The sequence below is a fragment of the Hylobates moloch genome, unplaced genomic scaffold (assembly GCF_009828535.3).
Source record: "Hylobates moloch isolate HMO894 unplaced genomic scaffold, HMol_V3 SCAFFOLD_3, whole genome shotgun sequence".
NCBI classification, from domain to species: domain Eukaryota; kingdom Metazoa; phylum Chordata; class Mammalia; order Primates; family Hylobatidae; genus Hylobates; species Hylobates moloch.
Window position 1 is genome coordinate 69,650,076 of NW_026652278.1, and position 21,962 is coordinate 69,672,037.

The 21,962-nt window shown below is 49.0% G+C and overlaps 1 protein-coding gene across 1 annotated transcript in view; it reads right to left on the reverse strand.

Annotated features, from left to right (window-relative positions):
* The window catches only part of DUSP29 (dual specificity phosphatase 29), a 38,828-nt gene extending 30,961 nt beyond the window's left edge, over nucleotides 1-7,867 (reverse strand). The window contains exon 1 of the mRNA XM_032170687.2: nucleotides 7,794-7,867. The gene's annotated coding sequence lies outside the window, so the exon portion shown is untranslated. The remainder of the gene's footprint in view (nucleotides 1-7,793) is intronic.
* Nucleotides 7,868-21,962: the final 14,095 nt, after the last annotated feature.

Sequence of the window (21,962 nt, forward strand, 5' to 3'; positions counted from 1 at the left end):
CAAGTGAGGAGTTTCTGGGGGAGGAATAGCCACGAGATTACTGAGAACGGGGGTTCCCAACCTTCAACTTGGCAGTGACTCATAGCTGTGGCAGCCCTCTCATTGGGACCCTAACCCTTCAACAGAATTGTTACACACAACAGCCATGTTCTCGGTGACTCCAAGAAATCAAAGAGAAAGAGGCTGGCGACGGCGGAGAGAGAAAGCAGAAGTTTGTGAAGTAGCAAATACAGAACCATCCCCTTCTTGTACAAAAATAAATTTCCCCAAAATATTAACACTGGCTACATGCTCGTTTTAGGGTGACGAAATTATATGTGATTTTTGTTTTCTTTTTTTAAAGTAACCATCTTTTCTAAATTTTCTGTGCTAGACATGTTTTACTTGAGCATATGGAGGGAAAAAAACAAAATTCCATGAAAGTTCTATTTTAGAAGTGTTCCGCACGGAGTAGAAGTTCGCCCAAAACCCCCAGGCCGAGGCAGGAAGGTGGCCCTCGGGACAAGGTCTGACTCCGCTCCTTACATCTTTCTGGTGGCACCAAGTGCCTCCTGTCAAGTGGGAGCCCCCCGAAGGCAGCTCTGTGTCCTCCCCGAGGCTGCCCATGGCAGCAGTCAGGCCTCCGTGGTGTCAGAAGGTCACCCTAGCCCCCCGTGCCTCCTGAGAAAGCAGGAGGAATCTAGGTTTTGTGGATCTTGAAGCTTATTCAATTTCTTTTTTCGTTTCTTTTTTTTTTTTTTTGAGACAGCGTCTTACTCTGTCACTCAGGCTGGAGTGCAGTGGTGCAATCTTGGCTCACTGCAACCTCTGCCTCTTGGGTTCAAGCAATTCTCCTGCCTCAGCCTCTCCCAAGTAGACGCGGCTACAGGCATGTGCCACCACACCTGGCTAATTTTTGTATTTTTAGTAGAGATGGGGTTTCATCATGTTGGCCAGGCTGGTCTCGGACTCCTGACCTCAAGCAATCCACCTGCCTCGGCCTCCCAAAGTGCTGGGATTACAGGCGTGAGCCACTGCACCTGGCCTCAATTTCTTTAAGTAAAAGAAAACCAAATAGGTATAGGGCCTTGGAAGCGGCTGATGCAAGTGCAGAGTTCTGAAGCTTGGGGTAAATCCACCTTGGCGTAGGGGGGATCTTCCTTCCCCTCTGACTTCAGATGAAGAGGGCAGCCCCCCTCCCCACCCCAACCCTTACAGTGTCAGAGCCAGCATCATTCACTCTGCTTAGCTTGGTCTTAGTCTAACTCAGCTGACATTGGGGTGCTCTGGCGGGTCACGAGAAGGGATGAGGAGTGGCATCGTTCCCTCCTTGACTTCCCCTCAGAAGTTAGGCCTGGCCCTGACTCCAAAGCTTTACTGTGTATGCCCCTGTGTAGGGTCAAGCTGGGCCAGGCCAGCATGGGAGGGGATCGGAAAGGGGTGTGCTGAGCTAAGCCAGGGAGTTCTCTGCCTTCTAGAGGTTTTTAGCTGAGTAGAACAATTTATAGTGTAAACATTTAAAAAATTCTCCTCTCCCGAGAGTTCAAGACTAGCCTGGGCAACATTATGAGACCCTGTCTCTATAAGAAAATATTTTATTTTATTTTATTTTGAAACAGTCTCACTCTGTCGCCCAGGCTGGAGTGCAATGGTGCAATCTAGGCTCACTGCAACCTCCGCCTCCCAGGTTCAAGCGATTTTCCTGCCTCAGCCTCCAGAGTAGCTGGGATTACAGGCGCTCACCATCCCGCCCAGCTAATTTTTATATTTTTAGTAGAGATGGGGTTTCACCATGTTGGCTAGGCTGGTCTTGAACTCCTGACCTCAAATGATCCACCCCCATCAGCTTCCCAAAGTGCTGGGATTATAGGCATGAGCCACTGCACCTAGTCTTCTGCAAGAATATTTTTAAAAATTATATACATGAAACAGAAAAGTTACCACCTTAGCCTTTTAAAATATAATAAAGGCGGCCGGGCGTGGTGGCTCACGCCTGTAATCCCAGCACTTTGGGAGGCCGAGGCGGGCGGATCACGAGGTCAGGAGATCGAGACCATCCTGGCTAACACGGTGAAACCCCGTCTCTACTAAAAATACAAAAATTAGCCGGGCGAGGTGGCAGGCGCCTGTAGTCCCAGCTACGCGGGAGGCTGAGGCAGGAGAATGGCGTGAACCCCGGGGGGCGGAGCCTGCAGTGAGCCGAGACCGCGCCACTGTACCCCAGCCTGGGTGAAAGAGCGAGACTCCGTCTCAAAAAAAAAAAAAAATAATAATAATAATAATAATAATAAAGGCTGGGTGCAGTGGCTCAGGCCTGTAATCCCAGCACTTTAAGAGGCCGAGACGGGAGGATTGCTTGAGTCCAGCAGTTCAAGACCAGCCTGGGCAACATGATGAGACCCCCGTTTCTACAAAAGATAGAGAAAAAAATAGCTGACCATGGAGGTGCATGCACCTGTGGTCCCAGCTACTTGGGAGGCTGAGGCGGGAGGATCGCTTGAGCCCAGGAGTTTGAGGCTGCAGTGAGCTATGATCATGCCACTGCACTCCAGCCTGGATGACAAAGTGAGAACCTTTTAAATATGAAAAATCCTCCTCTCCCTTCGAAGGCATTCTGTATCTGTGCCTGTGTGTAGATCCATTGCATTTTCATGTTTCTAAAGCATGGAGCTCATGGGGAAAGCTGGTCTGTGTTTAAGTGCCTGTGTACCACGTTTCTTCCATGACACCACCCAAGTTGGGCTTGGATATGCTTGGAAAGAAGGGGGAGAGTAAAAATGTTATTGTGGTTGGGTGAATTACTCTATTAGGAGAGTAATACCTACTGCTGGGGTACGTGGGGAGGGGTGGAATTTGGCAGCAGTGTCCATATGTAAATATGTACATATTTTTAACTTAGTACAAGTCAGTGCTTGTCTTTATGCATTTTAGATATACAAAAATGATCCCAACTAGGGAATAAAATAAGTGGATTTTTTTTAAAAGAAAACTTGGATGCAAAAACCCAGGAATTTTTTGTGGCCTATAATTTAATTCCTAATGTATCAGACATATTCCAAGTTTAACAGATTTTTTTTTCTTTTGGATTCTGGCAAGTATGTTAACAGGAGGCAATTGTGTGAATTAATATAAAATCCTTTTATTAAAAAATACAGAAGAGCCTTCATTTTAAAAGTAATTTAATATTCCTTCTCTGATGGTGTTGATGTCATGAACTTGTTTGATTAACTCTTCAAATGGTTTCAAAGCGCTTGGGGTGGTAATTTATGAACTTCTAATTGATTTCCCCAGTCTTGGTTTGGCAGAGGCGGGTCTCCTGGAAGCCCTGAGGAGGCTGGAGGCCACACTCAGCTTCCTTCTCAGACAAGGGAGCCGGCTAGGATGGACTTTCTCAAGCGGCCAGGAAAGAGGGAGCTCTGGCACTGGAGACCCAGACCGTGACATCTGACCAGGCCCATTGTGGTTCCTGAATCCTAAGCAGCTGGGCCTTCACTCCCTCTGAAGATGTGTGGAAACACCACAGGCAGTTTCACAGGAACCATTTCCCACTGGGCCTCACCTCAGAACAAGCCTTCCTTGTTCAGGGAAGGGCAAGACTCCGGAGGCGCAGCCCTCACCATGGTCCTGCCGCTCCACCACTTCCTGTCCAGGCCACTTATTCGTCACTGGTCCTGTCTCAGATGCTACACAGGGGATGCTCTGGGCCTTGGGAAGGCAAGGGGCTAAGGCTGCCACCTCTTAAATCTGCCACCCACAAAATCTCGCAGAGAAATCAAGGCCTTGGCTGGACCCAGGGAAATGATCATGTTGCTTTTATTGTGTGCCCGGTGATTATCTACTCTCAAAACCTTCTAGATAGTGGCTGGGCGTGGTGGTTCACACCTGGAATCCCAGCACTGTGGGAGGCTGAGGCAGGCGGATCACTTGAGATGAGGAGTTTGAGACCAGTCTGGCCAACATGGTGAAACTCTGTCTCTACTAAAAATACAAAAAAAAAAAAAAAAATGACCTGAGCATGGTGGTGTGTGCCTGTAATCCCAGATACTAGGAATTCTGAGGTATGAGAATCACTTGAACCCAGGAGGTGGAGGTTGCTGTGAGCCGAGATCACGCCACTGCACTCCAGCCTAGGTAACAGAGTGAGACCTTGTCAAAAAAAAGAAGGAAGGAAGGAAGAAAGGAAGGAAGGAAGGAAGGAAGGAAGGAAGGAAGGAAGGAAGGAAAGAAAGAAAGAAAGAAAGAAAGAAAGAAAGAGAAAGAAAGAAAGAGAAAGAAAGAAAGGTTCTAGATAGGGAATAACTGCCTCCACTTTACAGATGAAAAAATGAGGGTCAGGGAGGTTAAGAAACAACACACCAAGCTAGTAAGGGGTGCAAATAGGACTCAACCCAACAGCCCCACATCCCAACCCACCACAATAGATACTTCACTACATTCTTGGTCACAAAGTATAAGCTCCTGAGGGCATGCCTGGGCCTCTCAATTCTGTATGCTTCCCTCCCCAGAGTGGAGCACAGAGTCATGTAAATTTGCAGCAAGCGGCTCTTATGGGCCTTGGAATCTCACTACCTGGGCTTTGGCTTCCTCATCTGTCAAATGGGGATAACATTCACCTCACTGGTTGCTGAATTAAATGAGATAATCTAAGCTCTTGGCACATCCGCCATGGGCTTAAAGAGGGTTTCAGGGAGCAGGGACAAGGAGGCGGCCTGGAGGGTGGGTGGGGAATTCCCAGCTGTACTGGGAGTTGTGTTCCCAACCGAGAATAGGAAAGGGAGGGTGGAGCAGTTTGGCCGGGGCGGAGGTCTTGGTAGGGAAGCTATGGTGGAGGAGATGGGCTCGTGTGAGCCTGAGCATTGTCCTGTGGGTGACAGAGCCCATCGCCTCCTGCGTGACATGCAAGAGAGTAGGAGAAAGGACTCTCCCCAGGTAGTCAGTCTCTGGTCGCTGTGTCAGGCTGCTAGGAGATCTGACCCCCTCGTTACTGTGGAAGGGGTAGGCCCAGAAACATGAATGGTCACCAGAAGAGGAGATTAAAACACCATCTGCTCTGAAATCAGGCCGAAGAGGACAAACAGCTGACTCCTGGCCCAAGAACCTGGAGTGGCTGTTTCCAGGCCGGGCTTCCCTGAGAGAGGGGCCTTGGTTGGAGTTTAGGGATTGAGAGGAGTAGGAGAGTGAGACGCCACCAGGCCTCTACCCCACTGAGGGGCACTAGAGCAAAGGGGCTACACCCCCAGACTCTGAGGCACGCTGGGTTCTGGCCTCTGCCCCTGTTTAGGCTGCATGACCTTGGGCAGAACACTTATTACTTGTGTCTCTGTGTCCAATCTGAAATGGGGCTGTGCTGTCCATCACTCATAGAGCTGTTGCAATTATGAGGAATAAATGATTCCTGCTTGTCAGGAAAGCTCTTGGAACAGTGCCAGACACATAGCACAGGAAACACCGCCAGGCCTCGAGGCCGCAGTGTCTGGGGAAGGCTTGATGGAGGCTGCTCACCCCCACCCTGGTGGACTCAACTGGGCCTCCCTGGGGCTGCTGGAAAATGCTCACAGCCCAGCCCCTGGCCTCAGGGCCTCCCCTAAGCCCCTTATCTACTGTGAGGTCGACAACAGCCACGGGAGTGCCACCCGTAGACAGGACCAGGTTCCCACCCAACCCAGGTGTCAGCCATGACTGAAATGTCCCCAGTAAGGGCTCTAGTTTGTCTGATGGCAGAGGACCACTGGCTCTCTCCTCACCCTCAGCACAGATCTGCCTTTGCCCATGAGGATCCTTCAGAGCCAAGTGAGCTCCTGATACAGGAGGAGGGCCGGAAGTGCTGGGTAGAGAAAGGCAGGTCCCTGGCCAGGGCTCCACCCCTACACACCTAGGTGAGGACAGGCACTCCTGCCTTCGCACCCAAATGTTGTTTTTTCCAAGACCACCCTGGCCCGCCACGCCCCAATCCTGTGCCTATAAAAACCTGAGACACACAAGCATCTGGACGTCCTGAGGAACACATAGGCAGAAGACACAAGTGGCTGGTTGTCAAAAGCACGCCGGCAGAAGATCACGCCAACAGGCACTGGCAGGCCTGCAGGCCATCGACCAGCGGAACGATGCCGAGTTTGACCAGAGCGGTCGGAGGAGAAGAGTCGGCTACCGAGTGGCCCAACTCCAGGGAAAAACCATCTCCCTTCTGGCTCCCCCATCTGCTGAGAGCTACTTGTACTCAATAAAACCTTGCACTCTTCTCCAAGCCCACATGTGATCTGATTCTTCCCCTACACCAAGGCAAGAAACCCCGGGATACAGAAATCCCTCTGTCCTCGTGATAAGGAAGGAGGTCTAATTGAGCTGGTTGACACAAGCCGCCTATAGACAGCAAACTAAAAGAGCACCCTGTAACACATGCCCACTGGGGCTTCAGCTGTAAACATTCACCCCTAGACACTGCCATGGGGTCAGAGCCCCACAGCCTGCCCATCTGTATGCTCCTCTAGAGGTTTGAGCAGCTGGGTACTGAACAAGTGAGCCACACCCCCATCGCATGCCCTGTGAGAGGGACAAAGGAACCTTTCCTATTTCACTCCCACTAACTCTCCTCAGACCCACCCCATGTCCACCCCAGCCTCCATGCCCAACGCTCCTTCCTTGTTAAGAACTCAGCTCAGAAGCCCTTCAAGTGTTGTTTGTTAACGTCAGAGTCCTTGGATGTGTCGGTGGGACCAAATGATATTCTCATGACAAGAACAAGGAGGGATCACAAGCTAAAGGTGGGGGCAGTGGAAAAAATATCCAGTGCCGGGGACCCTCAGGTGCTGGCAGCCGTGAGTGTGGCAACCTCTCCAGACATCCTCCTCGTGCCCCTCCTGCTGCTCGCTGGAGCATTTTCCACTTTCCTGAACAATCAGAGCCCCCGGGCCCAACTGTTCTTGGGTTCCAGGCCCATGAAGGGACCCCCAGGGTCACAGCACAAGGGCACCAGGGTCTAATGGGAGAGCCCTGGTCTGAGACGCAGGCCCATCCCGCTTCCTGCCCACACGTGTCTGAGACGCAGGCCCGTCCCGCTTCCTGCCCACACGTGTCTGAGACGCAGGCCCGTCCTGCTTCCTGCCCACACGTGTCTGAGACGCAGGCCCGTCCCACTTCCCGCCCACACAGGTCTGAGACGCAGGCCCATCCCGCCTCCTGCCCACACGCGGTGCCGCCTACACTCTTGGTCCAGTGGCTCTGATCCTTCATGACCCAGCCCCACCCCCCATCTCTACCACGGCAGCGTCATCCCCAACCCCATCCTCCCACCAGGACTGAGAAATGCTTCCAAACCTGCCACTCTGTCCAAATGATGCTTTTGCGTTACCTGAACACAGGGAGAATTCTCATCCCTGGAGCATTAAGTACTTTCTTGTCTTTGATGCTGCCCTGAACAGGATCCGAGTCACTCCAGGGCCTCTCTCTCTCTCGCCCCCGAGATTTCTCCCCCTTTACTGGCTAAATGGACAAACGTAGAACCTCGTTGGAATGTGGAATATGTTACAATATATCCAATGCTTCACAAGGGCTCGATGAGCTTTAATCCACCCCATTATCCTTTAGAAATGGTCGTTGAACTGGAAGTTCAGATTTGGAGAAAGGGAAATGGAGAAAATTCCACGGTGTCTCTAGTAAAAGGACAGCAAGAAACCTTTCACACTAGAAGGAGGTCAGCTGTTCCCCACAGCACCAGGAACAGGGTGGAAAAGGAGCTTCTAATCCCCACACCTAGGCCCCCAAAGAACACGCGGGTGAACCCAAGGGGTGCCGGCCTTCCCACCCAATGGCCTTACCTGGGTGTGCCAGGGCCTGGCCGTGTCAGGAGGTTCTGGTCCGTGGGGCATGCAGCAGCCGCACACCCAGCCACCCCAACTGGCAACAGAGGGCCTATTTTTAGGGTCAGATCTGCTGACGCTGACCTTGCGTGCCGTCCAGTCTAAGATGAGACCTATGACATCTGCTTGCAAAATGATTTTCCAGTGCGACCTGAAACCCTCGACTTAGGAAGCCCTGTACCTGAAGGCTACATGCTTGTCCCCGGCCCAGCCACAGAGGCAGGACATGTGGCCGCCAGGGCAGGGACAGACAGGAATTTTCCAACTTTGTTTTCCTGGGATGGACGAAGCCAGGTGTCTACAGGCCCTGCCCTGAGCCCTGTCCCAGAACAGCTAGAACAGGGGAGGTTTGCCCACTGGCACAGCTCTCTATTCCAGTCTTTTCTGAGAGTTTGTGGAGCTATCTCTGGGAGGCCAATGGAATGGATGACACATCACACAGGGTAATCAATGAAACTCTGGGCAGAGTTTGTGCTGTGTGGCTTCCAGTGAGACCCCAGCAAGCACCCAACCATGCTGGGCTTCAGTGGGGATAATGATCATAATATCTTCCTCTTACAGATAAAAATTATGGTATTGGAATACCCTGCAACCAAATTGTGGCACTGCACTCACCTGGTGACAACAAACCCTGAACCAAAAAAAAAAAAAATATATATATATAATATATATATATATATATTAAGTCATTCCCAGGTCTCTCTTCTTGGCCCTTTCTTCTGTCAACCTCCCTCCTCAATGGCTCCAGAGTTCTATGCTCTGGGATCCCTCCCACCAAGCCCTACCAATGTAGCCCCCCTTTTTAATACTTAGGGACAAAATCCTGCCCAGTCTCCTCTAATTTTCTAGTAAAATCTTCCCAGGGCTTGCTACAGTTCCTTATAATGAATGACGTGGTTCTCCATTCATATCCATCCTTGTCACCTTCTCTGGGGCATGCTTTAGTGTGTGAAGGACTGGGAGAAGTAGGGAAGGAGGCACCAGGCTCCCACATCTTTCACTTAACACGATCTTCTTGCATTGGGGTCATTATATTGTCCTCTGCAACTTTATTCAGCCGACCAAAGATCTTCCTCACAATTTGCTACATTAGCTACTGCCAGTTTAATTTATAGCGATTATTTCTACTAGTACTATTCATTGCTAAGTGACTTAGCTTTTATTGATTTCTTGGTGTGAGGAAAATTCCCAAGGCAAATACACAGAATCTGAGTGTACAATGAAGTCAGAATGTCAGAGTCCAAATGTCCCTGCTGTCAAGTGCTGGAGTCAAAACAGCAAGGTCAAAAGGCCCTTCTGCACTTACCCCAAGAACTAAGCGAGTCAGAGATGCTGGAATCGCCAAAGATAGAGAAGAAAGATTTCTCCTTAGCTGAAAGCCTGGGGGGCAGCCCCAGCCCCAGTCAAGGGCTGAGGAAGCAAAAGGGAGCTCTGAAGATGCAGCTTCAGCAGGGAGCAAACATAAAATATCTAAAGACATCTGAGCTAGCTAGATGACTGAGAGAGGGAGAGAGAGAGTATTTCACACCATCTAGGAAACGTTCAATGACTTAATTTACATGAAGTCAAGAGGAGAATTTGGTGGGTTGTTGGATTATCACCTCCAGTAGAGTAGACCCTACATGTGGTTAACCAGAAGACTGATGGCCCCTCCTCTAATCACACATTAAAATAGGCCCAAAAGAGGGTGACAAGGATAGAGAAGGGTTAAAAAAAAAAAAACCCATCATTTATTATGGGGAACTGAAGGAAGCCCTAGGAAGGTTTTCTTAGAAAAGAGTGGTGGTGGTGGTAGAGGACACCTGGTCTGTCTTCGAGGAGCTAAGGGGAAATACCAACATTCTCTGCACAACACTAAGGGCAGAACTTGGACCTTGGCAGACACCCCAAGAGCTGCCTCATGTAGATGAAGCAAACATACCATCCCATCGAGATGGGAGCGAGCCAGGTAAGCATCAGTTGGACTGAGAGATGTGTCCAATTGTTCCCAACTCCAAGGAGATTTCCTAGGATTCTGTGAAAAAGCAAGCTCCATTCATGCAGGTTAAGTACAATCCTGTAGAAACAACTGTTACTGGCTGGGCACAGTGGCTCACACCTGTAATCCCAGCACTTTGGGAGGCCGAGGCGGGCAGATCACTTGAGGTCAAGGGTCCGAAACTGGCGGCCAACAGGGGAAACTAACATATGAAGTTTGCCGTCCTGGACCCAAACTTTTCTGGGTCCAGAAGATCCAGAGGCTCTTAGTGCCCTGTGGATACCTGAATATGCATGGAGGCTGAGTCCAGCTGCAGCCCAGGGGAGAGGCCTCCCTGCCCACCCAGAGGCCGGATCCAATGGCTGTAAGTCTGCAGCTCTCCCAGAGGGCTCTCTCTTCCTTCATATTAAAAAGCAAAGCAAAGCAAGAGAAACTGAGGCCCATGTTCTGCAGGAAGTCCAAAGCCCTCTCCAACATCTCAGGGGACTGTTTTCCCCTGGGAAAAGAATAGTAGGATGGCTCTCATTTCTTCAAAGTCAATTCTGCTGTGGCCTCTCCACCCTCGCTGGCCCTCTCTGGCCTCTCACTCCTACAACCTCATTCTGAGCTTGACACCACCATCTTCTATTATTCCTCCATCACTCACCGAAGGGATTGTGTGGGGCAGGGGGATTGCAGCACAGAGCAGAGACAAGTCCACATTCAGGGTTCAACCTCCCCATTCTTTGAAAACTATTGGCTGGGCCCCATCTCCAAGGACTTTCTGTGTCCTGCTGTGTTCATGAGGCTCCTCTCTGTACATGCGATTGTCACAGCCTTCCTTTTTCTTCATCATCTCTCACCTCCTCTCTAGAGCCAAGTGCCTCAATGGGCTTGAGAGTCCTATTGCCATGCAGAGCAGCTCAGCTCCCTCTTAGTCTCAACCTCCCAGGCAGACTAAGCCTAGGGTGCCCCCATTCTCATCCAACAAGCCCACCCAGGTGGCTTGGTGGCGGGTGCCTGTAATCCCAGCTATTTGGGAGGCTGAGGCAAGAGAACTGCTTGAACCCGGGAGGCAGAAGTTGCAGTGAGGTTGCAGTGAGCCGAGATTGCGCCACTGCACTCCAGCCTAGGAGACGGAGGGAGACTCTGTCTCAAAAAAAAAAAAAAGAAGAAGAAGAAGAATATGTAGGTGCTTTGTTCTCTTGGGATCTGGCTTTCAGCAGTGGCAAAGTGTGACTGTAACTCTACCTACTTTTGTAATTAAAACCATCCACAGGCCACAGCGAATGCTTTTCCCTTTCTCTTGCTCTGTGTCCTCAAAATCAAAGGTAATTAAATATGAATTGCATGAAGGTTGGTGGGCCATGCTGCCACTGACCTTGGAGGTGGACACTGCTTTGGAGTACTAGGAGGATTTGAGCTGTGGAAGGGCTTCCCGGTGAAGAAAGGGAGCTTATTCTATTTGTCAAGTATATCTACTCAGATAGTATAAAGGACCTGGTAGCGCTGAGCGTCATGATGTCTGTGTTTCACCTCACAGTTCTGGGGGCACTCCAGAATTAGCATGGTATTCTGACTGTTGTAATAGCTGAGAAATATTCTGGTATATTACACAGTTCATAGTGGTTTTTGTTTGTTTGTTTGTTTGAGACAGAGTTTTGCTCCTGTTGCCCAGGCTGGAGTGCAATGGCGCAATCTTGGCTCACTGCAACCTCCGCCTCCCGGGTTCAAGCGATTCTCCTGCCTCAGCCTCCCAAATAGCTGGGATTAAAGGCACCCGCCACCACATCCAGCTAGTAGAGACAGGGTTTCACCATGTTGGCCAAGCTGGTCTTGAACTTCTGACTTCAGGTGATCCACCTGCCTCGGCCTCCCAAAGTGCTGGGATTACAGGCGTGAGCCCGGCCCCATAGTGTTCTTTAAAGCATATATATGTAGGTCTAGATGTAATGAGCGTAACACATAATGACAGTTCTTTATATTGGCCACTAGACTTGTACATAGTTTCATTTTTATAATATTTTATTTATTTATTTATTTATATTTGTTGAGATAGGGTCTCATTCTATCACCCAGGCTGGAGTGCAGTTGTGTGATCATAACTCACTGTAGCCTCGACCTCCCTGGCTCAATCGATCCCCCCACCTCAGCCTCCCAAGTAGCTGGGACCACATCCGTGCACCACCACGCCCAGCTAATTTTAAAATTTTTTTGTACAGATAAAGTCTCCCTATGTTGCCCAGGCTGGCCTTGAACTCTTGGGCTCAAGCAATCCTCCCACCTCGGCCTCCCAAAGTGCTGGGATTACAGGCATGAGCCACTACACCCAGCCTATAACAAAATTTTATGAGATTTAACAAAATTTTCAAAAAAATGAGTTGAGATTTTCAGGTTCATTTAGATCATTTTGTCTTAAAACTTCGATAGTCTATGATTATATTTCTTTTTATTTTTAATGGAAACATTGAATATCTTAGAAAAGAACACTTGAATATTATATGAAAATAATTTTAGGTTTTTATTGTTTTTATGTAATTTGCTTTTTTTTTTTTTTTCTTGAGACAGAGTCTTGCTTTATTACTCAGGCTGGAGTGCAGTGGTGCAATCTCAGCTCACTGTAACCTCCGTCACCTGGGCTCAAGCAATTCTCCCACCTTAGCCTCCCGAGTAGCTGGGACTACATCTGTGCAGCACCATGCCTGGCTAATTTTTGTTTGCATCTTTATGTAGAGATGGGGTTTCACCATATTACCCAGGCTGGTCTCAAACTCCTGAGCCCAAGTAGTCCACCCAAGTGCTGGGATTATAGGCGTGAGCCACTGTCCCCAGCCTAATTTGGTTCTGATAAAGAATATGTTCATTTTTTTTTCACTTTGAATTCAATGAATCATTTTATTTTTGATCCTTCAGAGCAGCACTGTCCAATAGAAATATAATGTAAGCCATGTATAGAATTTAAAAATTTTTAGTAGACACATTCAAAAGCATAAAAAGAGCCAGACATAGTGGCACATGCCTGTAATCCCAGCTACTTGGGAGGCTGAGGTGGAAGGATCACTTGAGCCCAGAGTTTGAGTCCAGCCTGGGCAACATAGTGAGACTCTATCTCCAAAAAAAAAAAAAAGAAAGAAAAAGGAAAGAAAACCTAAACAGGTGAAATTAATTTTAATACTACAAATTAAACAGGTGAAATTAATTTTAATAATACATTTTACAAGGCCAAGCATGGTGGCTTACGCTTGTAATCCCAGCACTTTGGGAGGCCGAGGTGGGCAGATCACCTGAGGTCGGTAGTTCGAGACCAGCCATGACCAACATGGAGAAATCCCGTCTCTATTAAGAATACAAAATTAGCCAGGCGTGGTGGCGCATGCCTGTAATCCCAGCTATGCGGGAGGCTGAGGCAGGAGAATCACTTGAACCTGGGAGGCAGAGGTTGCAGTGAGCGGAGATTGCACCATTGCTCTCCAGCCTGGGCAAACTCCATCTCAAAACAAACAAATAAATAAATAAATAATACATTTTACAAAATCTGTCCCAAATATTATTTCAACATGTAACAATATGAAAAATTAGATATTTGACATCACTTTTTATTTCACACTGTGTCTTTGAAATCTGTGAGTATTTGATACTTATAGCACATTTCAATTTGGACCAGCCATCTTTCAAGTGCTTAGCAACCCCACAGTGCTGGTGGCCCCCATGCTGGACAGCCCAGGTCTAAATCATTGAGAATGGGACAAGTCAGTGTGGTGATGGGAATATGGGGTGGGGGCTTCCATTTGTCCTCTGGCCAAGGCCTGACCTACCTTCCTCCCACCAGGAGGACCAGTTTCCTCAAGTGATTACAAACCTTCCCTCCTGCCCTGCCTGGGTTGGCCACAGTTCCTAAAGTCTAGGTGTGGGTGCCTTTGGAGGTTTCAGTCGCTCTCGAAGGAGTTTGCCGGCAGCTGGCCTGGCCACGTCTGCTGTGAAGCTGTCACTTTTGACTCTGATGGCTGAGCTATGTGAGGACATTGTGTTTGGCGAGAAGGCCTAAGGGCCAAGGATATTTCTCTGAAATCGATACCTCTGTTTCTCTCCCTGGCTGTCAAAACACTGGGAAAGCTGCTGTCAGTCTTCTGCTGGGGAGCTCTGAAGCACTTAGGACCCACAGCAGGGGCTATGGGTAGGAGTCCTCACCAAATTCTGCCTTTCCTAAGGGATGAATGCTTTGCTCAAGCCTGTCAGTGATCTCAGCAAATCGGTCAATTGTGTCTCTATTAGCACCTCTGTCTGCATGCCAAGACTTGTTTATTTTACAGATAGATGGCTGTTTCCTCTTCACGGCCTGTTAGTGCATCAAAGTGACACTGGTGAGGATTGACAGGGTGATTGCTTGCATGGGGAAGGCAGGAGAGCAGAGGAGTGAAGGACATGTACTTTCAAACGTAAGGAATTGGGTTCAAATCCTGCCTCTCCCACTTACCTCTGAACTTGTGCAAATTCCTTAACTTCTCCAAGCTCATCTCTCTTTACGTTGGGCATAATAACAGGAACAGTAACAGGATCCACCTTTAGCATTATGGTGCAGGTTGAATAAGATAATGCATATAAAGCTCTTGGCTTGTCCTAAGCAACCAATCCGTGCCAGTCACTACTGTGCTTTTTCTTGCTTTCCCTCAACTCTGGTTCATTGTCTTAGCTCTGATTGGACTAAGAAATCCCTAAAGAGGATTAAACTAACCAACCAATGGGGGCTGAAATCTCCCCATGGATTCAGCAGTTGACCCAGGTGAGGCCCTACTCTGTGTCCAGGCCCTGTTCTAGAAGCAGCCAGCAGGTCAGGGAGGCAGGAAATCAGGACCTGTCTGGGGCGAACTCACGGTCTGGTGGGGAAATGCACTCCCGAGCACACGCTGGTGGCTCAGTGGATGTGGGCTGTGCTGGGGGTGCACACGGGGAAGGGCTGTCCCATAGAGCCAGGAGATTCCATAAAGACTGCTCAGAAGTGGCCAGTTTGGCACTGGATGGGAGTATCCTATGATGATGTGCTGGTCATCCATGAACCCAGTGGGCACTCAACAAGTCAAATATTTGTTGCACAGACAGTGATATTATTCCAAACTGCCATGGGCCTTTTGTTCAGAGATAGACATTAGCCAGTCTGTGATTGTTTGGTTTTTTGTTCGTTTGGTTTTTTAGAGACAGGGTCTCGCTCTGTTGCCCAGACTAAAGTGCAGTGTTGTGAACATAGCTCATGGCAGCCTTGAACTCCTGGGCTCAAGCAATCCTCCTGCCTTAGCCTCCCAAGTAGCTGGGACTACTGACGTGCACCATCATGCCTGGCTAAGTTTTTGTTTTGTTTTCATTTTTTGTTGAAACAGGGTCTCATTTTGTGGCCCAGGCTGGTCTTGAACTCCTGGCCTCAAGCAATCCTCCCACTCAGCCTCCCAAAATGCTGAGATTACAGATGTGATTACAAGTGCCACCACACCCAGCCAACCCATGATAGTTTAGTCATGACAGGTATCTTGAGCCCACCCCAGTTAAATTTCAGGGACTTTATCTTGAAGAGAAAAAAGATGATAATGTATAGGCTGGACTGAGCTCAGTTTTAGGAAGGGGTTGACTTTGATACGTTGTGCAGAGGATCCTCTACTGGTCAGGAACTAGCAAGGAACAGAATTCACCAGGGTTGCTTTAAACAATAAAATATTAATCAAGGGACTACATACAGAGTGTGAACAGGGTTAAGGAAATAAACAAGGAATGCTGCAGCATCCAGGAAGTAGCCACAGTGGAAAGCCACGGGATACAGATGTGGCTGCGCCCCAGCTTCAATCCAGCAGATAAAGACAACATTCTCGGGGACAGCAGAGCAACAAGGTGGAAGGAAGCTGGGTCCCTGCATGACCTTGAGGAGCTGAATCACTTTGCCAGTCTAGACTGCCCACCTACCTCTGTACAGTGACATGAGGGAGAAATAAGCAGCTGTCTGTTTAAGCCACTGTATTCTGGAGTCTCTGTTACAACAACTGGCCTGTGCCCTTATGCGTTCAAAGGCCAATGCAGCTGGAATAGAGTGAGAGAGGGTGTGAGCGTTAGCAGATGAGGGCCAAGCTCTCACAGGGCCCTGTAGGCCAAGGTAAAGAGTTTGGAATTTATTCTAGGGAGCGATGTTTACACGATCTAATTTGCATTTGAAAAAGAACATTCTGGTTTGTGGAGAATGAAATACAATGAACAAAAGTAGAGGCTGGGACACTAGTGAGGAGGTTATTCTGGATGTCCAGGCAAGAGCTGCTGGTTGCCTTGGTCAAGGGTGGTAGCAGCAGAGGTTGTGAGAAGTGAATCAGATTCTGGATATGTTTTGATGGTGGATTATAAAGGATTATCTGATGATTTTGACTTGAGGGGTTTGTATATTCAAGAATAAATGAAATAATACACAGTGCTTAACACAGGCCCTAGCACATAACCATTGTTGTTTTAAGAAAGGCTTTCTAATCCTGCTGCTGTAGCTTTTCCCACAAGATGCTGGTGGGTTGGGCTAGCAAAGCAACTCATTACTTGGGTGTCTGGGGACAAGGTCTGGGACTGTCCCTGAGGCCAGTTTCATGAGGGAAGGATGTCTGTGGGCATGACCCAAGAATCTGAGAGACCCTCATGGCTGCAGCTGGGCTTGAAACCAGTCAAAAACTCACTCCTTCTACCCATTCCTGTACAGCAAATAGTGACCCATTGCCTATTACGAGCTGAAAAGTACTCTAGAATCTGAGTGAAATGTACCAACAAGAGACACTGTGCACTGCCCTCATGTTGCTGCTATTCTTTCCACTGGGATGTGCAAAGAATGTTAGGTGTCTATTTTTCTTTGGCTTTTCTACCTTTCCCCACATGACCGGCCCCACCCCGCTGGGAATTGAGGACATTTAAATGGCTAAATGATAATGCCACAGTCCCTTCCCAGTTAAAAGCTCAAGTGGGCTGGGTGCTGTGGTTCATGTCTGTAATTCCAACACTTTGGGAGGCCAAGGTGGGAGGATCACTTGAGGCCAGGAGTTCAAGACCAACCTGGGCAACATCTCTACAAAAACAAAAAAACAAAAATAAAAAACCAGCCAGTTCTAGGGGTGCGCGCCTGTAGTCCCAGCTACTCAGAAGACTGAAGTGGGAGGATCACTTGAGCCCAGAAGGTTGAAGCCGCAGTGAGCAGTGAATGCACCACTGCACTCCAGCCTGGGTAGCAGTGAGACCCTGTCTCAACAACAACACAACAAACCAACAAAAAAACAACACCTCAAGCACTTCAAATTCCCTTCTCCTGCCCAAGATGGATTATGGATGACATCAGGGTTTATTGCAAGAAGCAAGGTGGCAAGAAGGCCTTGATGCTATGGGCCCCTTGAGTCTGGCTGTTACACGTCTACGTTGGTGCAAAATGATCTTCCAGAAGCCTGAGTAAAAGAACAAAGTCTCCCTCTTTCAGTGTCTTCCTCGTTCTATATGGCACCCCCACCTACATCTGGGACACTGTCTTAGAGAAGGGAGGTCACCCTCCATAGACCTCTGTCGCTGCCCCTCCTCACCTCCCTCTTCTTCAGGCATCCTCTTTCTTTTCCTTTCTTACCAGAATATCCTCTCCTTTTGGCCTCCTCCTACTGGATGTAGCCCCCCTTTCCCATTTTTCTGGGACAATAATGACAAAATGAGTTCCAGGTAGGATTGAAAGATTTACAAATAAATGGGTTTTTGTGTTTCGTTTTTTGAGATAGGGTCTTGCTCTGTCACCTAGGCTGGAATGCAGTGGCACGATCACAGCTGACTGCAGCCTTGACCTCTCAGGCTCAAGCAATCCTTCCACCTCAGCTTCCTGAATAGCTGGGACTACAGGCATGCACCACCACACCTGGCTACTTTTTTTCTTTATTTTTTGTAGAGATGGGGGTCTCATTTTGTTGCCCATGCTGGTCTTGAACTCCTAGTCTCAAGTGATCCTCCCGCCTTGGCTTCCCAAAGTGCTGGGATTAGAGGCATGAGCCACTGCAGCGGCTTACAAATAAATTTTTAGATTAAGTTTGTCCCATGCTTCTTTGGGACATATTTATGTTAAAAAGTTATCTGTTGCTTATCTGAAACTCAGATTTAACCGGGGTCCTGTATTTTATCTGGCAACCCTAATTCCAGAGAACTTAATTGTCGGCGAGAGGAATGAAAAGTACAGCCATTCAGTATTTTCAAAATATTATGCTTGATACAGGGCTTACCTCCTTCTGGCCTCTTGTCTGGACAGACTTAGGCTTCAGAAAGAAGGAGGTTTCTCCCTACCTCCCCCTCTAGCCTGGGCTATTCTGTTCCTTAGAGGAGCCCATTGTGTCTGTTGTGTGTGAGGGGGGTGAGCTGGGGGGAGGATGGAGGAATCAACTCTGGTTTTCTGCCCTTCCTCCCCCAATCACACCAGGCAGGCTTCCCTGGGATGTGGGTAGCCCCATCCTGTCGGCAAAGCAATTGCTCACCTAGGATTTTATGAGGACATTTTTATTGAGCTATAATTGAAAAAAAAATTCCAAGACGCTCCAGATTTTTCTCATAAGCCTGCTTCAGGTGTGCATGCATGCGTGTGTGTGTGTGTGTGTGTACATGTATGAACATGCATATACTTTGGCCAGACCACACCAGTCTTTGTTGAAAAAATGAGGTTTCATGTAAGGCATTTTACTTTTCTCTCCTTTTCTCTAAATTAAGGATCAGAATAAAGATCAGCAGGGATTCTGGAGAGCCTGCAAGAATCTTTTCATTAAGCAAATACTGCAGTAGTTGGAGAATCTGAGTGTTACGTAGGAGGGCTGCGCTTGTCATGACAGCCTAATATCCTAATGGAAGTTGACAACCATAGTTAGGAAATCCACAATAGAATGCAGAGCCTGTTATCTCTGTGAAACTGCTTGGCAAAAGTTTGTAAATCATATACATATATTTAAAAGAATATGAAGTAAAGCCAAATGAGGGTCTTCTAGAAAGCGGCTGACTGTAATGGCCCTGTTATGTCCTCCTGCCTCACTCACGCACCTCCCCCCACTGCTGTTCTGAGAAGCTGCAGGAAAAGACAGCGTCTCTCTTTGGGTCTGTGTGACCAGTCAGCCCTCCCACCGCCCACTCAGGAAGGATGGAGATACAGGTCTTCCTTCTGCACCCTTGATTGTCTCAGCAGAAGGAGAGATACTCAAGCTTGTACTGAGCACCTACTACGTGCCAGGCACTGGGCTGCTTCCTTATTTCCACCCTCCCAGCAGAGCTGCGCAAGGCTGTTAATCCTTCCCACTTTGACACTTGAGGAACCTGAGGCTCAGAGGAGTTCAATATCTCCTCAGGTTCACACAGCTGGTCGTAGCTCCTGGTCGCAGGGGGAGTCGCAGCGAAAACCCGAGTCCACCCGTGTCCAGGCAGCGAGGCAGCTTGGTGGTGGAGGTGTGCGGGTGGCAGGGTGTGTTACGATCTCCTTGCGGGAGATATGTCGCTGCTTCTCAAGAGGGACAGTGCTGGATATAGAGTGAGTGAGATCGGGCCACATACCTCCGTGTGGTGCCCATTTCTGGGACAGGCCTGGATCCATTGACCCGCCATCCTCCCAAAGGTGCTCCCTCTCTTCAGGTGGTGCCCATGGTCCGATCAAGGTTCAAGAAGTGAATGATGAGGTTCTTTCAGATGCCACAAGGTGGACCCCCACTCAGGTGACCTCAGAGCTTCATGAGTAACACACTTAAGAGCAAGGACTCTGCTGGGCAATGGGAGTGCCTCCCGGCATGGCCTGTGGCTCCCTGGCCGGCTCCGCATGGTTCTCAAGTGCAGACTGCTCTGCCTCCCAGCGCTCTGGTTACGGGGACTCTCCTCTGCTTTGCCTCTGAGGTTCCTGTGGCTGCAGCTGCCTGCCTCTGGTTCTTGGTGACTTCTGCTGCCTTCTGGCTCCTGCCTCCTGATCTCTCTCTCCAGGCACCTCCCAACCCAACCTGCCACCTCTGACTCTGTCTCCCATTCAAACTCTCCCAGAGAGCGCCTCACTGGGTGGGCAATTCCCCGTCCCATCAATGGCAGCTCTTATAGGAAAGGACCTCACAGGCCTCTGGCTACCTGTGGGTCAGGAGACAGAACAGTTAAGACCAGGTTTGGGGCAAGTAACGGAGACTTGAAAAATAGTGGCTTAAACAAGATAATCATTTCTCTCTCAGAAATTATAAACTTGGCTTAAACAAGATCATCATTTCTCTCTCAAGACAATCATTTCTCTCTCGCTCGTCCTGGACTGCAGAGGCGGTTCAGGACAAGCAGGGAGCCCCACACTCACATTCACACTCCAGGCAGCACCACGGAGGTGATTTTTTTTCTTTTTTTTTTTTTTTTTTGAGATGGAGTCTCCAGCTCTGTCGCCCAGGCTGGAGTGCAGTGGCACCATCTCAGCTCACTGCAACCTCCCCCTCCAGGATTCAAGCGATTCTTCTGCCTCAGCCTCCCTAGTAGCTGGGACTACAGGTGCCCACCACCATGGCCGGCTAATTTTTGTGTTTTTAGTGGAGACAGGGTTTCATCATGTTGGCCAGGCTGGTCTTGAACTCCTGACCTCAGGTGATCTACCCACCTCGGCCTAGTCTTTCCCTTTCAAAGAGACTTTTCAGAAGTTCCACACAAGAATTCCACTTACGTTTCATCTGCCAGAATGTAGTCACTTGGTCACACTTACCTTCAAGGAGGCTGGGAGATGTTCTACTTTAGCTGGGTTCACGGCCACCCAGCTAACACTCGAGGCTCTTTGCCAAAGTAAAGGGGAGAATAAATATTGGGAGGCAAGTAGAAGTCACTATCCAGCTCCAGACAAAGATTCTTGGCTTGACCAAACTTCAGTCAGGCTCCCGAACCTTCTCCTAGGCCCACCTGTGCACTTCCTGGTAAAATCGAGTTTTAGCAACAACCCCACTAAGTCAGTATATCAGGAACTCCTCCCTGCCCCCGCTCCCCTGCATATCTGATCAGGTTTCTTCTCCTCCACCCTTCTTCAGGTGATATCGAGCCATCCTGGTCTGTTTTCAGCAAAAACCCTATTAGGCTGGTTTAGCCAAAATCCCTCTTATCCCTGATATTTCCTCTTGGTAATTTTCCTTCCACTAACTCTACCCCTCTCCTTGTCTATAAATTCCCACTTGCCCATGCCGTATTCAGAGTTGAGCCCGGCCAGGCACGGTGGCTCACGCCTGTAATCCCAGCACTTTGGGAGGCCGAGGCGGGCTGATCACGAGGTCAGGAGATCGAGACCATCCTAGCTAACATGGTGAAACCCCATCTCTACTAAAAATAGAAAAAATTCGCCGAGCGTGGTGGCAGGCACCTGTAGTCCCAGCTACTCGGGAGGCTGAGGCAGGAGAATGGCGTGAACTTGGGAGGTGGAGCTTGCAGTGAGCCGAGATCGTGCCACTGCACTCCCGCCTGGGCGACAGAGCAAGACTCCGTCTCAAAAAAAAAAAAAAAAAAAAACAGAGTTGAGCCCAATCTCTTCTTCCCACTGCAAAATCCCACTGTCGTGGTCCCCATACCCATCTCGGTGGTCCTGAAATCTTCCTTTCTGTGCTTTAACAAGCATCAGTTTTTTGTTTTTTTTTTTAACAGGGCTCATCCTAATGCAGCCATCTCTGGTTAGGACAACAGATCCACCCTGTAAAGAGTTTGTGAGGCCAAGAATCCCTCAGAAAGGGGTGCTGGCACGATGAGTGCCTTGCACAGGCTGGACAGAGTGCTCATTCATATTCATGTGGCATGGCTGAAAAGGAACTGGAAGAGCCCCTTCACCCCACTCCCAAGCTTCCCCCTTAGCACTGCTGCCTGCAAGTTCATCACTCAAGTGAAGTGATGCATTCTCCAGCACTCCTTTTCAAATGTGCCCCTGATCCTGGGCTCTCCCTCACAATCACTGTCCAAGTCAGGACTGTCCTAGCAATCACTATCACTAAGCTGGAGCCCACAAGCCTAGTCTGACGGGGTCCTAGTCATGGGTCCCAGGAGCCCCATCACAGGCTCAGAGGGTCCAGGAGGCAAAGCCCGAACACCTGCATAGGTGTGAAAGGGAAAGTGTTCTGAGGAGGGAGTGGGAGGGTGGGGGTGGGGGAAGAACCGGCTGATGGAAGGCTCTGAAGTAG